The sequence below is a fragment of the Triturus cristatus genome, chromosome 7, assembly GCF_964204655.1.
Source record: "Triturus cristatus chromosome 7, aTriCri1.1, whole genome shotgun sequence".
Classification (NCBI taxonomy): Eukaryota; Metazoa; Chordata; class Amphibia; order Caudata; family Salamandridae; genus Triturus; species Triturus cristatus.
Window position 1 is genome coordinate 1,742,484,181 of NC_140590.1, and position 18,725 is coordinate 1,742,502,905.

Consider the following 18,725-nt stretch of genomic DNA (forward strand, 5'->3'; position numbering starts at 1 on the left):
CGCCGTAGCTGCTTAACATAACTCCGGGTGTTACTTAGTCCTGTCAAAGGGTAATAACTTGCTTAAAAATAGTACCATTGATCGCTTTCAATGCATAACACACTGGCGCCCTCTCGGGGCTGCACTGCTGCAGTTGTTCAGAGCAGGGCCATTAATATTAGCCCACTAGCAGTGAGACGCTCACATTTTAAGGCTATCCACACCCATTCACCCAGTGGCAAGTTTAACCCTTGATTGCCTATGTGGAAAAAAACACACTAAGGAACTACAAATCGTACTGTGACACATAATCAAGTCCAGTAGAATTATAGATTTATTTACCTGCAGCAGTTTCCGCAAAATCGTGGATTTTTTTTCCATTTGCCACTATATACCATCTGCTGCGTAGTTTGAATATTTCATTAAAAGAGCCAAGCTTTGTTTTTAGCTCAAACACATCAAAGATGATTAAATAAAGATGCAACGCATCATTCTGAGCAGTGGCTGATAGCTGTATTTATGGGTTAAGCTGGTACTAATGTGGGGCAGCTTTGCAAAGGCACTTTTAATATTTGCTAAAAGGGCAAAATATTAAAATAAAGAAATAACACTGTTCCCGATTACACCACGTTATGCAGCATTACTTCCCTTCCTAGCTGCAGTTATTTTGGCAACCACTGCCACCTAGTTACGATAGCCCTGGATACAACTCATCCGCCATTTTTGGTTTTTCATCCAACTGCATGTTGCATGTTGGTCTTGTTGTTTTGCTTTCAACGCTGCCATTATGGTTTCAGAACCCCAGCATGCAAAGTTCCGTTGGCATCAATGCCAGAATTTGGCTAAGGTGTCATGCATGACATTACATCACATGTCAGCTATGTTTGAATTTTTTAGAAAGTCCTCTAGTCCATTTTTTAAAAACTGTTTGTTTCATGCACAACTCCATAAGTAAATTCTGCTCACATTCATTCTGAGGGGTCACTCTTTCATTCTCCTCTGCTTTTAAATAAGCATTGGTAATCGATTACATTTTGTCTTTTCCTTATTGGAAAGTTTATGCCAAGCTTAATATGTGTGGGCAGCTCCAGCAAAATCTTCCTAATGCACACACTAAGTACAGGATAGGTTGTAGAAGTAGGAAGGACAAACATGAATAAAAAGTACAGGAAAAGCAACACGAAATTATTAGTGAAATGATTTAAAGAACAGTTAAAAATTTGCTAACATTCGTGAAAAGAATTTTCAATTCTATTAAGGACAAGGAGGCGAGGATTATGCTTTCTCATTTCTTTACTAGAAATGCTCAGCAGCCAATAAAACACAGTATAAGAAAAAAACTACAATACCCAGCAACACCAGGGTATGACGTATAACCATAGAGTCCACAGTATATATAAGGCAATATGGCAAGCACAACATCCTCTTTCTTTGGTGAGGAGAACAGTTCCAATAGAAGAAAAAACAGATGAAGAGTCACGACGACCAACAGGAGGGACCACCATCAGAAGCCGCAGGAGTCTGTAAAGCAGAACGCACAGCACTGGAAGGCGACAGGACTCTGGTAGCCACAAGCCATCGGATGCAGATGGAACCAAAAGATGCAGTAAAATTGTCACTTCGGGTCAGAACCTGAAAAGAGACAGACTGCCGTAAAATACATCCAATATAAGAAAATGTAACAAGGGGGGGAAAAAATATCAGAGAACAATATAACAGCAGAAGATATATAATACATATGCAAACATCTGTATAAATGCAAATTAATACATGCGAAGAAACATAATGGGTGGGATAATCCTCGCCTCCTTGTCCTTAATAGAATTGAAAATTCTTGTCACGAATGTTAGCAAATTTTTAATTCTATGTCAGGACAGGAGGCTCCGATTATGCTTGTTCAAAGCTTATCCACCACTACTGAGGCAACATGATCAATAGGTTTATAATAAAAAGCCTTAAACATGGAATCAGAAGACCAATCTGCGGCCTTCATAATGTCAGACAAAGTCACACCCAAGGAAAAAGCTTCAGAAGCCATAGCTCCTCGTGCAGAATGAGCCCCAAAAATAGACACATCAATGCCTGCTTCTGACATAAGCCAGCGCACCCAACGAGCTAAAGTAGCCGGGGTAACAGGACGAAAGGGTTTCTGCAAAGCAATCAACAGTTGACCCTGTAAATCAGAACGTAAAGAAGCAGTACTTACCTCATAATCTTTGACACATTGGACCACACAAAGATTGGGACGGAGAGGAAAAGAAGAATAGGATATCAATGAAGTATTCGTCTTGGTACGACGAGAAATTCGAAAAGTGACATCCTCAGGAGTAAAACAACGACCAGCCAAATCTAAGGCCCGAACATCAGAGACTCGTCTGCAAGAGACAAGGCAGAGTAACATGGTCAGTTTGGCTGACAGCTGTTTGCGGGAAAGCAAGGAGTTGGAAGGCCAGGCGTCCAAAAAATTCAAGACAATGGAGACATCCCATAAAGAAGAGTATTTAGGACAAGGGGGAGTCGTTAGGCGAATACCCTTGAGCAATTTAGTAATCAAAGGGTGCTCCCCAGCAGGTTTACCTTCAAGAGGAGAATGGCCTGCCGAAATGGCAGAACGGAAGTTGTTAACGGTCCGATAAGCTAAGCCTGAAGAGGCAAGAGACGCTAAAAAATTAATAATTAGAGAGACATCCGCTGTAGTGGGATCAGCTTCCCGTTGAACACACCAATCACACCATCGTTTCCAAGAACCTGCGTAGCGTTTGTGAGTGTTGGGTGCCCAAGATTCACTGATAAATTTGCAAGCGTCGCTTGAAAGGCCTGGGACCGAACAACGGTCTCCAAAAGTCGCCAAGCCAGAAGACGGAGAGAGCCTGACTGGATTAGGGGATGCGGATTCCCTAGAGGGTCCAGCAACAGATTCCACTTCTGGGGAAGAAGGATCGGCACCGCACAACACATTTCCAGAAGAACTGGGAACCAAGCCTGAGCCCTCCACAGAGGAGCAATCAGAATCAGCTCCGATTGAAATCGCTTTGTTCGAGCCAGGACTCTCGGAATCATCATGAACGGAGGAAAGGCATAGCACAGCAGGGCAGGCCAGGTCTGGAGAAATGCGTCCGTGGCCAGAGCCTCCGGATCCGGTCTCCAACTGAAGAATCGGGGAAGTTGCGCGTTGAGGCGAGAGGCAAAGAGATCTATGTGACTCTGCCCCCAAAACCGACTGAGGGAACGAAAGATGCGGGGATGAAGTCTCCAATCGCTGAAATCCCGAAGGTGACGTGAATGCCAATCCGCAATCAGATTGTTGAGGCCCGGAAGATATTCTGCAATAACAGTGATCTTCTTTTGCAGACAATAATGCCAAAAATCTTTGGCAATCTCCGCTAACAGTTTGGACCTCGTGCCGCCCAACTTGTTGACATAACGAACCGCGGACACATTGTCCATGCGGAGAAGAATGCAACAATTGGCCTGAAGAGGCGTGAAACAACGAATCGCAAAGGAACCCGCCAGGAGTTCCAGACAATTGATGTGAAGAGACAACTCCTGCGGGGACCAACGACCCCCCGTTGAAATCGGACCGCACCGGGCTCCCCAGCCCCACCGGCTGGCATCTGACTCTATCACTATCTCCGGAGAGGAACCGAACAGGGCTCGACCATTCCAGGCCTCCATGTGGTCCAGCCACCACTGCATCTCGCATTTCGCCTCGTCTGACAGAGGAATCTGATCGGAATAGCGAAGACCCTGCTGAAGATGACGGATCTTCAACCGTTGTAATGCCCTGTAATGCAGAAGACCTGGAAAAATCGCCTGAATTGAGGACGCTAATAGACCGACTACATGAGCTATAGATCTCAATGACACAATCCGTTTGGAGATAATCGACACCAACTCTCGTTTGATATAACGAATCTTCTGAGAGGGCAACAGAAGTTGACAGGTTAGAGAATTGACCTGGAAACCTAGAAACTCCATCACCTGAGAAGGAAGGAGGACAGATTTCTGAGGATTCACAAGAAACCCTAAGGATTGGAGAAGATCGATCGTCCAATCGAGATGCAGGATCAATTTGTGAGGACAATCCGCCATGATCAGAATGTCGTCCAGATAGACAATCATGCGGAGACCCCGCGCGCGTAAGTGTTCCACCACTGGCTTCAGAAGTTTCGTGAAGCACCACGGGGCCGACGAGAGGCCGAACGGAAGGACCTGGTATTCGAACCAGTTCCCTTGCCACTGGAACTGAAGAAAACGCCGATGAGGCTTGAAGATTGGGACTGACAGATAGGCGTCTTTGAGATCGAGACGAACCATCCAATCTCCCGCTCGGAGAAGATCTCGCAAAAGATGGATCCCTTCCATCTTGAAATGTCGGTAAACCACTCCGCCGTTGAACTCCTTTAGATTGAGGACGAGGCGGGAACCGCCCCCTCGTTTCGGAACTAGAAACACCAAACTTACAAACCCTCTGGGATGGCGGGTAGTTTGAAGAATAGCCCCTTTCGCGAGAAGAGAGACGATCTCCGATGAGATGATCTCTTGATCCTGAAGAGAAAAGATCAACGGGGTAGGAAGGAGAGGTTGAGGCATGGGCTGATAAAATTCTATTTTGTAGCCCTGAACAGTTTCGAGAATCCAAGCATCGCTGGAGATTAGTTGCCAATTGTGTAGAAAAAACTGGAGCCTTCCCCCCAAAACCACCTCGGAAAAAGGAATCACTCTCACCTGAAGTATTGGAGTCGTGATGACCTCCTTGCTGTCCTCCGAAGCGACCCTTCCGGAATTGTCCCCTTCCCTTGCGGGAGGGATAGAAGTTTGAACGGGTGGAGAAGCCGGGATCCTGTCCACCGCCACTGTGGGACTGAAATCCTCGTTGAGAATTTTGCTGGGATCCGCGGCCGAACGAACTTCCCCTAAGACGTCCGGCCTTTGCAAAAATCGGCCGAAACGCCCGCCTCAGCGAGGCCTGGGCTTTGTCAAGGCCACTGAAAGTGGCCACAAAACTAGAAAGTTCTTTGAGGAATGGTTGTCCAAATAAAAGCCCCTGAGCCAAGGGACCGGCCTCAGAAGAGGAGAGCTCCGCTAGCCTGGGGTCCAGGCGAAGAAGGATGGAGCGGCGTCTTTCGCATGAAAGCGCACAATTGGCATTACCCAATTGACATATGGCTCTCTGAGCCCATTGAATGAGTTCATCCGGGTTAACAAGAGCCGATGATTCTTTAGCCAAAACACCCAAATCTAACATTTTTGTGAGTGGGCCCAATAAATCCAATAATTTATCCTGGCAGGAGCGCCAAGATCTATCCAAACCTTTTTTAGGGTCTCTTGCATACTTCTTCAGGTAGGTGACCATGGTAGGATCAACCTCCGGAGTGTCGGCCAAATGATCTGCCAGATCAGGACGGGGACATTCAGATCTCATACGTGCTCGAGCATCTTGAGGAAAAGGTTGGCGAATGTGGGATTAAACATAATCCGCAACCGCTGGTGAAGGTAGCCAGGAAGTGGAATGGGGATGCATAATCTCCGCAGGTTCAAATGTAAGGATGGGAGGAGTGGAAGGAGCGTCAACAAAATGCTCTTTGCGAGCCCTTTTCCGACGAGGTGGTTCAAATTCAGACGAGGAGGAATGTGCATCATCAGCGTCAGGATCATGGGAAGATGAAAAAGAGGTCCCAGCCGACCCTTTAATAGAGGACGTGTCCGAAGACAGCGTCTTAGCCAACCTCTGAAAATCAGACTTGTGAGGATTGACAGGGGACTTTGGCGCACGGGACGGTAACCAACCCTGTTGCTGTGCATAGAGAGACAAATGGCGCTTCAGAGGATTTATTGCGCGCACAAGCGCCTTATTCACGGAGTGCTGCACCCCTTGATCAAGAGCTTCCACCAAGTCCTGCTCCAAAGAGCCAGAAGGATCCTCCTCATAATAATATTCATCCTCGTCATAATATTCTGCCATGCTGACACAAAGTGTAACAGTATTCAATGCCCACAATAAACAAATAAATCAATAGTGGCCAAAGGCACAATGCAAGGGGGGAGTGAAAAACCCCACAGCAAGCCGAAGTGTAGATAAAACTGAACACTTCAAGTAAATAAAATTCAAATGTGGAGGGAGGGCTTGCTGTAAACAAAAAACTAGCACTCTAGGCAAAGCCTATGCATAATTATACAGCCCAAACCTTTAAAATAGCAAAATGGGCGTAAAAAGGGGGAAGTACTGTAGCTGTGGGCTCTTGGCGCGTAGCGACCGTTCTGACAGGCGAGAAACACCTGTTATCATCAACAAATATGGCCGCCACGCATGCGCGGTAACGGCCGCCCAGTATTTTCAAAAGCGGAGCACTCGCAGCACCAGCGCGAGTCTCCGAGCCCCTGTCTCCCTCTCCACAACCTTTTAGACGCGGGCGTAAGGCGCCCGGCAACGGGAGGTGAACCACACGCTCCCCGCACCTGAACTGACACGCGCGGCGAGCGAAGAGTAAAACAACAGCGCGGGTAGAATAAACAGCGTAACCATGGCGATACCACAACAATGCGCGCTAAAACATGAAAGCGTGACAGCGTAAGAGCAATAATAACAAAGCTGCAACAAAGTCACAATAAATGCAGTAATAATGACAAAAGCACTTAACTGGCTGCGGAGCAGCAAAGAAAGAGGATGTTGTGCTTGCCATATTGCCTTATATATACTGTGGACTCTATGGTTATACGTCATACCCTGGTGTTGCTGGGTATTGTAGTTTTTTTCTTATACTGTGTTTTATTGGCTGCTGAGCATTTCTAGTAAAGAAATGAGAAAGCATAATCGGAGCCTCCTGTCCTGACATAGAATTGTACACTCTCTGCAAAGACCTAAGCATGCAAGTACAGCAGTCCTGGAAGACACAGCAATCCATAAATATAATTGCCACACGTTTATCTGCTCACATCTAGCGGGGAAATCGAAGGAGCGAAACTGAACTTCCGGGAGAAAATGGAGAGATTTTATTGGTCAATTGACATAGCGGACCAAAAAGGGAACACGGATCAGCGGTTATAGGGAAGTAGCTAGGTAGTACTTTCGTTTGAAAAGGGAGCCTTGTGATTGGTCGATTGGCAATGAGGTGTAGCACGTATTGGATGTGGATATTACTGGAGGGTGATAGAACGAGAGCTATATCACGATTGGTTCGCTTCAATTGTCCTGGGAGTCAGAAATGTGGATGTACACAACTATTGATGAACAAAATATGAGATGCGATGGGTATATTCCAGCATGATAGATCTGTCCCTAATTGGGATGGAACGGTTATATGCGTACGTGGGTAAGCCAACCAAGCTCGGGTCAGAATTGGTTTAAGTTTGTTACTCGATACGGATTGGTTTAAACATGTCAAGGAATCAGGAGGGAAAAGGCGAATGGGTACGTAGCCGACAGAACAGGTGACTTGGGGCTTGCTGAAGTATCAAATCAGATAGGAAACGGGTGAATAGGAACTTGGATTAGCGGGGAAATCGAAGGAGCGAATCTGAACTTCCGGGAGCAAATGGAGAGTTTTGATTGATCGATTGATATAGCAGACCAAAAAGGGAAGATGGATTGAGGATATAAGGAAGTAGATAGATTGTACTTCCATTAGAAAAGAGAGACTTGTGATTGGTCGATTGCCTTATCGGACCAGAGAGGGAACTTCACACGGTAAGAAGGTGGGTACTGAACTGAGGGAGTCTTATTGGGTATTGTAGTAGTTGTACATGGAACCTGATAGGAGGTTACTAGATTTAAATAAGGCCAAGCCAATAGACTGGGGTTACTGCGGGACTCACGGGACCGGCAGTGAAAGGTGATGAACGCGCAGACCTTAAGATCAGTGAGACTATATGGGTCAAACTTAGGGTTGTAGTAGGTGAAGTATGACTTGGGGTGGACTCAAGTATATGTTCAAGTTCAAAAGCTTTATTCGGTATGTAAAAATACAACCATATAAGCAGAACAACACACATAAGATACATAACAAACAAAAATATCTTGTACACTGAACATGACAGAAGACAATATGTAAAAACATTGTTAAAGTGCATAGTGCTTCCTTGAACAGTTCAGAATTAAACTTAGTTTACCATCAAAACATCTACATTATATTTTTAACAAAGTACACATTCCATATAAAATGTCTAATATGTGCAGATGTGCAAAAGATGCTAAGTATAGAAACAGAACCAGAAATATATTGTTCACCCAGAATTCACTCAAACTACAAAGTGCATATAAAAGTCTGAGCGAAACCTAAATGTCTAAAGTACATAACAAAATATAACTAATCGACACAGACTATGGACTTCCTTATATTCATGCATTTTAGCACATAGGATGCCACAAAGAAACAGGTATCAGGACTTTCCAGAGTTGTTAAAAACTTCATTGCTGATTTAGTAGAACGTATCTTATATTTTAAAAGGATAGGTTTTAGATAAAATTTCCTAAAATGACAATAAAATTTACAGAACAATAAAAAGTGACAGCAGCTTTGTTTTGAAATGTTATCACAGGGACACGGCATACTAGATTTGATCTTCATATCCGGGAATGAGACTAAATGATGCACAATCCCTAGCCTTAGGCCGGTTAGGACAAATCTGTGGGAGTTATAAGTCACAATCGCAAGATATGTCTGAAAACCTCTCCTTAAATTCAAATCAAGGTAAGAAGCAACAGTTATTAAATTACTGGACTGATTCTCTCTAGCCGCATTCTTATGTGCTAGAAACCTCAATTTTATATCTTTCTTTGGTATCAGTGCAGCTGCTTCAGGGTTCAGACGAATATTACAATCAAACAAAAGATTAAACCAGTAGTAAATATAGCTCAGCCATGGTATACGAGACAAATTATCAAGGTTCAAACAATCCTTGATAATTGTTTGTGTAAATACTGTCTCAGTTTTGGACCAGATGGAGCGCCAAAGTAACAATGGGCGTAGTGCAGCTAGGTCCATGATAAAGTCAATACCGGCTTCCATATGAGTTAAAATATTGGGAACTGAGGAGGGGGCACATAGCAGTTTCTTCAAAAACTTATTTTCATCATTCTGTAAACTATTAACAGGATGGTGTCCCCATACTCCTGCCCCATATAAAGCGGATGAAATACACCTAGCTTTGTAAATAGCCAGCATGTCTTTCATTCTCCTTTGCCCTAATTTAGCCGCGAATCTAAAAATACTACTGGTATTTCTATTCATCTTTAACCTCACATTCTCGTCCTCGTTAGTCCATTTCCCATCCCTAGAAAATGTTATCCCCAAATAACAGAAACTGTTGACCGATTGTATCTTGACTTTATCAATAAAGAAGGAAGAGTTAGATTTCACCCTCTTTCCGCAGGTCATAACAAAAGTCTTAGTCTTATTGATTATCAGTTTCCTATCTTTGGTAAATAACACAAATCTATCTATTAGGCGTTGTAGGCCATTCTGTGTTCGTGATAAAAGAACCGCATCATCTGCGTATAGTAAAATAGGAGTAACGCTTCCATTAATCACAGGGGCGTCTGAGGGCAATTTACTTAAAATCGAATTGATTTCATTTATAAATAGTGAAAATAAGAACGGAGCCAAGACGCACCCCTGGCGAATTCCTCTTGCAACTTTAAAAAAGGGCGTGCATTCTCCCATAGGACCATAACGTACTTTACATGAAAGTCCGAAGTATAACCGGGCCAGAAAGTATACACACTCTTTGGGGGCGCCCAGATCTAACAGGGTGTCCCATAAAATATTGTGATCTACAAGATCAAAGGCGCTGCTTAGGTCTGCGAAACAGAGGAACAGATTACCATCCTTAGCAACAGTGTATTTATGTATAAGGAGGTCTAAATTAACGCACTGCTCCAACGTCCCCAGACCTTTCCTGAATCCGTATTGTGCCTTTGAAATTATCGAATTGTCCTTGGCCCAAGTCTCAAGTCTATTTAAAATTATTCTGCTCATAATTTTTATAGATGCGTCTAATAGGGAAATGGGACGATAATTACTTGCCTCAGACCTGGAGCCCTTCTTAAAATTGGCATCTGTCCCTCCACTGTTGCGTTAAATAACCTGGTCAGAATGGGGGCCCACAGATGTAACTCGGACTTATATAAATCCAGCGGGACCCCATCCGGGCCAGGCGCCTTGCCACCTTTGCTGTTACTTAGACCCTCATAGACCTCGTCCAGGCCAATAGCCAGGGGAAATCTTGGCCAGGTAAACTCATTGTCCTGATGGGAATCTAAAATTAACCTATCCGGGTTAAAAATATTAAAAAAATTATGCATCCACGATTTACAGTCAACGTGAGAAGTTATTTCAGGCACTATATCATTTTTTAAAAAAGGGCTGTTTATAGTATGCCAATATAATTTACTATCATTTATTTCGGCCGCAAAGCTGAGATTGTTCCAGGCCTCCTCTTGGAGAGCTTTTTTCCTCTTAATAAGTGATGTTTTATAAACAACACGACAATTTTTAATTATTGTACAGTTTCGAGGTTTAGAGCTCAGCGCTTGTTTTAAAGCATGGAGAGCCTGAGTACAGCTTGTGTCAAACCAACCAATGTTGATTTCTTTTTTCCCCTTATATGGTTTTGTAAGTAGATTGTCAATTGTTACATTAATTGTACATAGGTGGTCAAGTACAACATGCGAGTCTACCTCATCACCAATACAATAATTTACTTCCATGTTGCATTTTCTTAAGACCTCCTCCAACAATTCATGTGGGACAACCTTTGTCCATTTGATCCTAAACCCATTAGGTCTTACTGCCTCAATATTATTAATACAATTATTGGCATCCATGTTTTTGTGACCCCAACTATGCAGTGATAAAGAGATACTGTTGTGATCACTTAAAGTTTGCTCATTAACACACAAGTTGGAGTATGCACAATCATTAGACAGTAGAATGTGGTCAATATATGTGTTAGCTCCTTTTCCAGTAAAAGTTGGACAGTTTTCATTAGTACTGTTTTTCGTGCAACTTAACATATCCAAGTCAAACTTAGCTAGCATCATATTTAAGGCGGTGCCATACGCACAATGTGGGAAGTGTAAACAATCGTTTTCCTCCGTATTACCGCATTCCCTTCTTAATCCACATAAGTTACTCGTTGCAAAAGGACAAGGACTTATATTGAAGTCACCCACCCAAAGGACGATCGACTGATGGCCTGAAAATGCCTGTGTCCTCACGATTTCTTTTTCTAGCTGAATCAGAATTTTACCTCTGTCAGCAGTGAATACATTATTATAAAAATTTATCAGCAACAAATCTTTCCCTTTGTCAAACTCTAGACGTAATACCTGAGAATAGACATCCACTGAAACACAACTTTTAATTTTGCATGAGTTCAATTTAGTTGATATTAAAAGCAAGAGACCACCTTTGGCTCTTCCAGCGGTCGAACTCACTGCGTTCAGACTGTGTGCTACATATCCCTCAATAAAAATAGGTTCCTCGCACCAGGTTTCCTGAAGACATATTATATCATACCCAATATTAATAAAATCCCTCCAGAAAGGGGAATCTAATTTCCTTTTCAAACCTGCAATATTCCACGTAACAACACGGTAACCTGTATTGGAATCACAGTTTGCCACTATGCGATCGTTTACTCGTTCTACAAGGCAGGGATCTAAATTTGAAAGGGAGTCTGCGATGGAGGGCAAGGTTATAATCTTAGTCCGTTTAATTCCTGTGCTCACCATAACAGCATCCACTTTATCAGATTCAAGTGCAGAGGTCGAAAAAACAGTCGCTACTATATTAGACAGGTCACAGATAGCTTGTTTATCGTTTGACTTCCTGGTATTATCAAACAGTCAGTCGTTTTCCTCCAATGAGGACAGGGCAGAATATCGATTAAAAAGGGGGAGGTTATAATCCCTCTGCCTGCTTGATGACTCATTTCCATGTATATCCCCTCTATTACAATACATCGGGGCTCTCGGTGGCAAGTTAGGAGGGTAACCAGCCCCCCCCCCTAGTTAAACCAGGTTCATAATGCTCGTCCTGTTGGGGTCGTGGTAGTTGCGAGCAATTCAAATAACTATAAAAATAACCCAGAGGTCTAGCAGAGACTGAATTAGCTTGGTTGGGTAAGGAGGCGGCTCTTAGGAGGACGGTTGCCACATGCTGTGGGTATTTAGAATTAACTATAATACAGTCCCCTCTGGTAGTTTTCCTGCCTTTCCCTATCCAGCCAACTCTGCGGGTAGACAAGATATCGTTAGAAAATGCCAGCGGAAAACCACAGTTTTTGTTGAGCCAGGCAAGTGACTTATTTTTTAAAGAGTCGTGAGTTTCCTGCCTGGAGTTAAGCATACTAGAGTCGACCTCAGGAACATTAATCAATACCACAGCGTAAGGTGCACACTGTGGTGGGAGGTTAACAATATGGTTTCTCTTGTAATTAATAAGCCCAGCATCTCCCTCAGCTACAGGCTTCTGAACATTCTGTGGGCGTGTGCATGCAGAGAATGATTTGCCTGATGAGGTGGCTATAGAAGAAGAAGAAGGTACTGGTATCGCAGTGGATGACGCATTTACAGGCCGACTTAACTGGCTGCTATCCCCCGGAGTCATAGAAGCTCCCTTACTATAAATACCAGACGAATACAACGTGGGTCCCAAGGCACCATCTATTGAATTATGAACCATAGAGGCCGAAACGGCCGGTTTGGGGGTTATCAAAGGGGAAGGTCGATTTTCATAAGTATCCAAAAGACCCTTTAAATTGTCTACTTCTGCAGAGACTGCATTTAACTTCGCCAGCAAGGGGCTAATTAAAGCCTCCAGTTTGGACTCAATGATTGAAACCAGATGTCCTATTGAGGCTGTATGAAGGAAAACCCCCTCAGCTTTATCATTAGTCCCCAATATTTCTTTTAAAGAATCTGATGTGACCCCCCTACTTGATTGAGATGTACCCTGCTTTTTAGACTTGTGAGACACCACCCTCTTTACTGGTGCTTTCCTGCACGCCCGCACTTTCCTCTGCATAGGAGAAGGTGTTGGAGTGGTTTTTGAACAGGATGCTATGATCTGTGGGGGGGATGAGTCATTTAGAAAAATAGGTTCATCGATGCTTTCGACATTAACCACATCAAGGGGTACATCGGCAATCACATCTACAGTATCAGTGTCAGTGTTAGCCCTACAACTTTCCAAACAAGATGTTTCTGTATTAGGCGCTAATGTGTCCACTGGGGATACTTCAAGGCTCGATCTACCCAATGAGAGTCTCCGATCTTTGTTGATCTTATTTACAACTTTTACCAGGTAGTTATCCATAGTTCTCTTTTCTCCTATGCCAGATTGGTTAGACGACTTAGACTTCGACATCACGATGACAAATGCAATAGCCTGTGAGACAGTTATATGCGTGAAACTGATCACTTACAAGTCCGATGATAATCGAAAATCCGTGGCCCTGCCCTGCCTCCTCCTGCCCCGGACGGCCACAGACGGTCCCGCCCTTGTCCCGGGCTTCTCCCGGCGCCGCCCGCGCGCGTCCCGCGACGCGGGGATCGCGGTGGCCTTTTGTGCGCTTCCTGGCGCCAAAACTACGTCGGCGGCTCTCCTGCCGCTAAGGAGCTTGGGGGTTGTAGTCTTGTCCCCGCCCGTCCCCGCTCCGCGGCCGCTGAAAGTTGCTGCGGCGGCGGGGGACGAGAGTGCAGCTGGAGAAGGTGTCGGCGGTATGGGCGTGGAGAAATCCGAGGTCAGTCACTGTGGAAACAGGGCCCACTCAGCCGGGATCGCGGTGGCCTTTTGTGCGCTTCCTGGCGCCAAAACTGCGTCGGCGGCTCTCCTGCCGCTAAGGAGCTTGGGGGTTGTAGGCTTGTCCCCGCCCGTCCCCGCTCCGCGGCTGCTGGAAGTTGCTGCGGCGGCGGGGGACGAGAGTGCAGCTGGAGAAGGTGTCGGCGGTATGGGCGTGGAGAAATCCGAGGTCAGTCACTGTGTATTACAGCAAACTTGGTCAGCCAGTGAAATCAAGAATAATTATATCAGGAATTTATGAAGGACGATCTTGGGAGAAATATTTATGCGAGGAAAAATGTTTTTGGGATAACTCAAACAATAGGAAGTGACGGGACGTGTATGTTTACTTTAATTTGACATTACATTTGAATCACATCGGGGATATTTTAATAATCATTAACTTTACCAATTAGGATCAAGGACGATAATCGTAGAATGATGAGAGGATGTCTACTCACCATGAATTAAGATTATCGATTCTGACACTTGATACTTAATATTGAGGTACAGGCTGTGTGCATATTAATTAGATTCCTTAAACAATAAAGAAAGGGAGGGTGCAATTGACAAGATGTCCTAAGGGGGATGGAACTCGATATGTGATTGGATACAGATATAATAAACATCTCTAGAAATAAGATGATGTAGCAAGGCGAACACCCGGATCTCACTTAGAATTATACTCTCTACTTTGCAGAGATAAAAGAACGGTTCCCGCCGTAAAATAATCTGATATATTAATTCTAACGTGAAACGAAAAATATCGGTACGTAGTTGTGAGAAGTTGGCCTGGCATATGCTGGTCACTAATTAAAGTGGCCACCTTGCACCAGTCCAATTCAACTCTTATGGTAGATAGGTTTAAGACAACCTTTTAAAGAAAGCTATCCTAGTGGTAGCTGTGGAGAGCAGCCTTCAGGCTGTGTCTCAGAGGAATGTAAGGCAGCTTGTTTTACCTTTATAATCTCTTGAATTACCAAATGAAAGGACACCACACAGATATATATATAAAATATATATGTATTTATTTCTAGACACACTCTACTAATCTCTTTATGAGATTAGAAGTCAGGAACATATGCAAATATCAACGTTTCACAATAAGTTAAGCACAAATATGGCTGGGGCCCTATGGGCGTACCAAACCATATACTAAAAAAGAGGTTTAGGAATGTCGATTTGCAAGGGGACAAGGCCTAGGGCCTGTAGAATCGCTGGGGCCTCACTAATCCACCCAAGGCAGATAAGTAAAGGACCCACGGGAGACGCGTGCAGTGTGGGAACACAGCTGCGGGTTCCCTGTTGATTTCAATGGAGCAAGTCACGGTTGGAATTTTAAAGTTTTAGGGTACTTCTAGAGAGTCTACAAGCAAGCCACTTACAAGGTAAGTAGTTCGAGGGCCAACACCCACAGGAGCACCGGAGTGCACGAGTTACCTCACCCAGGGAAGCCGGGTTTATAGGTGTCTTTTGGTGTCGGGTCGCGTCGTTGTTTTCAATGGAAGCCGAAGAAGTTTTGCTGCTTCTGAAGACTGTAGAAGTGTCCGGTGGAATCCAAGGCTGGATTCAGGATGAAGAAGACCTGAAAGCAGAAGGGACAGTGTTCACAGTCACTTGCCAGTGACCCGGGCCAGGAAGATGGATGCCCACGGAACTCGGGTGATTTCAGGTGATTCATGGGTGTCTTGACTCTTCAGCCACGAGGTCCAGGAGGTGTTGACGATGACCAGGAGCTGGATTCGGAGTGTCCCATGCAGTCTGCAGCTTACTGAGGTGTCGGCAACCAGATTGGAGTCAACAAGCCTTGGCAACAGAAAGTCTCGTGGAAAGTGAAGAAAGTCAGCGGTGCAGACCAGCAAGGTCTGAGGGACTCACTCAGCAAGGGTAAGTCAGGACAGGCCTGGGTCAACCAGGCGAGCCCTTTGGTTGGATGAGAAAGTCTTCAGGGGACCCACAAGCCAACCGGCAAGGGATCACGAAGACGCCTTGTGAGGATTCGCTTCATAGGAGCCCACGGTCACTCGAGACGATGTAGGCCTCTGATTTTCGAGGGAAATCCTGCAGGAGGCTTGGACCACACGTGGTCCAATGCACAAGTTCGTAGAATGCCGGGAAGGGGTTGCACTCGACAATAGTGCACGGTACCCAGGTATTGCTGTTCCTCGTCACTCCTGGGGTCCACTCACCTCAGCTTTGCTGGGGACTCACAATGGCCGTCGAAGTCAGGAAACCCACTTCCGGGGCTGCAGGGACTTCGGGCTCCAGCGGAAGCGGGAACGTTTGCGACCGTTGATTCAAGTTTTTGGTGCCTGTCAAGCAGGGGAGTCACTCCTTGACTCCAACAGAGATTCTTCAGTCTTCTAAAGGTAGTGGAACATCGAAGGTCCAGGATTCTTCCTGTAGAGCGTCGTCCAGGGATATCTGATTTGCAATGGCAAGGTTTCCCTATCTTATACTAAAGGAAAGGGAGGGACTACCTCTATGACCACTCCTATGGGAGGGTCAGGGGAGTGGGTGGTTACACCCATTTCCCTTTGTCCAGTTTCACGCCAGAGCAGGGGCAGGTAGCCCCTGAACCGGTTTGAGCTGGCATATGCACAGAGGAGCCTACTGCTCCCCCAGTGCAGGACTTCAAAGCACTCTAGGAGTGCACCCACCCAGCCCCAATACACTAAATCCTGTCTGGAAGGTGGTTACACCTCCCTGTGACAGGATGCCTATTGTTGGGCCTCCTCCACTGCGAGTTTGTCAGCAGCAGGAGGGCATCCCAGTGTCTGTGCTGGTGGCATCCATTTTGTGATGCCAGGGCTCTTTCAGATTTCTACCGTGTTTCCACAGTAGGTACATGTCTTCCCCTCTAGAAGGGTGGGATCATACTCCCACACCAGTTACTGGTGTGAGGGTATGATTCCAAGTTGTTTGACACCAAACACGACATGTTTTGACGCAGTCATTCCAAAGTTAGCATTTACCGCTAGGTTATAATGCACTTAAGAGAATATGGTTTAACCGCATCCACAAACAGCCACAGAGAATAGACTCTGAGGGCTGCAGAGGGGCCCTGCTCAGGCAGAGGCACCCCCTCACATGGAAAACCAAGCACCCTGCCCTCAGGATTGATAGGGCCTGCCTTAGGGGTGACTGATAGGTTCATATATGTGTGTGTATGGTGAGATATAGGGAACCTATACCTCAGTGCGGAGTGCTAACACTACCTCCCCCAGGCTGCAGTAGCAGGCCTGTGGTGTCAGATTTAGTCTGCTTCCCAGGGGTGGCATAATACATGCTTCAGCCCCTGGTAGGCCAGTGAAGTATCTATGCCCTTGGTACCTAAGGTACCATATACTAAGGGCTCATAAGGTACCACAGTATCCAATCACTAGTGCATCTAATATGCACTCCAAGTTGTTTAGAGAGAACAGAGAGACTGTGGTCCTGATTAGCAGGGACCCAGACAGACTATAGCCAGAAACCAGTGTTCACATCAGAAAAAAAGTGGGGGCAACATAAGTGCAGATCCTACTCTCATACAGTAGTTTTGGAATTTTGAATCATAACAGAATACATTGGGAGAATTGTCATCTCACCACTGTCTTTACTAATTAGGAGGAAAAGACGATCATAGAAGAAGGTGGATCAATTGATAAGAAATTTTCGGAGTATCGGATATATATAATTACTGACTATCATTAATACAAGGTAACATCATGAAGACTTTACTAGAAAGAGAGCTAAGCTACCAAGGTAAGTCTCTGTAGGATAGTGATTGAAAAAATGTCCAATAGTTTAAATTCATGTTCGAGTTAAAATATCAGAGAGAGCTGACTTGGAGGGATTGGAGGACATGGGTGTATACTTAACACCTAGACGAGTCTGATGACGAGTTAGTTATGTATATTAATGTAAATAGAATTTGTAATGTGACATTGTGTTTTTAAAACATGTTTTTCATCCAGTTATGTTATTTCAATTGATTTAGAAAGGAGATAGGCAGGCCTGAACGAAGTTAGTTGTATTAATACTAAGGTGAAAACACTTTTTGAGTATTATTTGATGTATTAGGACACTGATGAGTGTATGTATTTTGTTTTTTACAGCCCTGATGAAGTCATGTGTCAGGACGAAACGCGTAGGCTGTAACTGTTAAGAATTATTGATTATAAAGAATTGATGGATTGATCTGCAACTTAAAGAAGAATATGGAAATGATTCAATGAACTTTTGAGAATAAAAACTTTTCAACACTGAAAGAAATTTGGAACTCATTGGCCTGTGGAGTGGAGTAATTGTTACAGTCCACTTAAAGTGAAAATGGCAAATCAAAAATCACACCTCTCTGTAGTCATTTTGTTATTCCCTTACTTTTGACTATTCTGTCTCTATGTTCCCCTTTCTCTATTAGATATTGCTTTCTCACTCTGTCTATCCATTCTCTCCTTTCCTTCCTTTTCCTCCCATGCACACACTTCTTTGGCTTATATTTGTCCCACTTCTCATTTTCACGTTTCACCTTCATTTGTCGTTTTACCCTTTTCTCTTACCCTTGACGCCCTCAATGCTCAAACCTGATCCCCTCTTGTCCCAATTAATGCTGTTATACATACCTCCGTCGCACACTTCTAGTTTTTCAATTCTCCTACCCTCACTATCTTTTATATATTCCCTCTCTTTATTACATGTCTTTGCTACTTCAATCTCATGATAACCTCTTGATGAAATCACGCTAATTCTCTCTAACTTGGGCTGTCCAAAGGCCTGATTAAATGGCTACAAGTGCTCCGGAATGCTGCAGCTCGCCTAATTCAGAAATTTCCTTGGCGTGCATGGTTTTGTGCTAGTGGGACCTTGACGGTCTAGGCCAAGCAATGTATGTGGCTAGAACAGAGTATGCAAAACCAGTTTACTCTTCTGCCAAGAGGTCCAGGCCCGGGCCTTTTATTGAGTTTCCCCCCACACGTG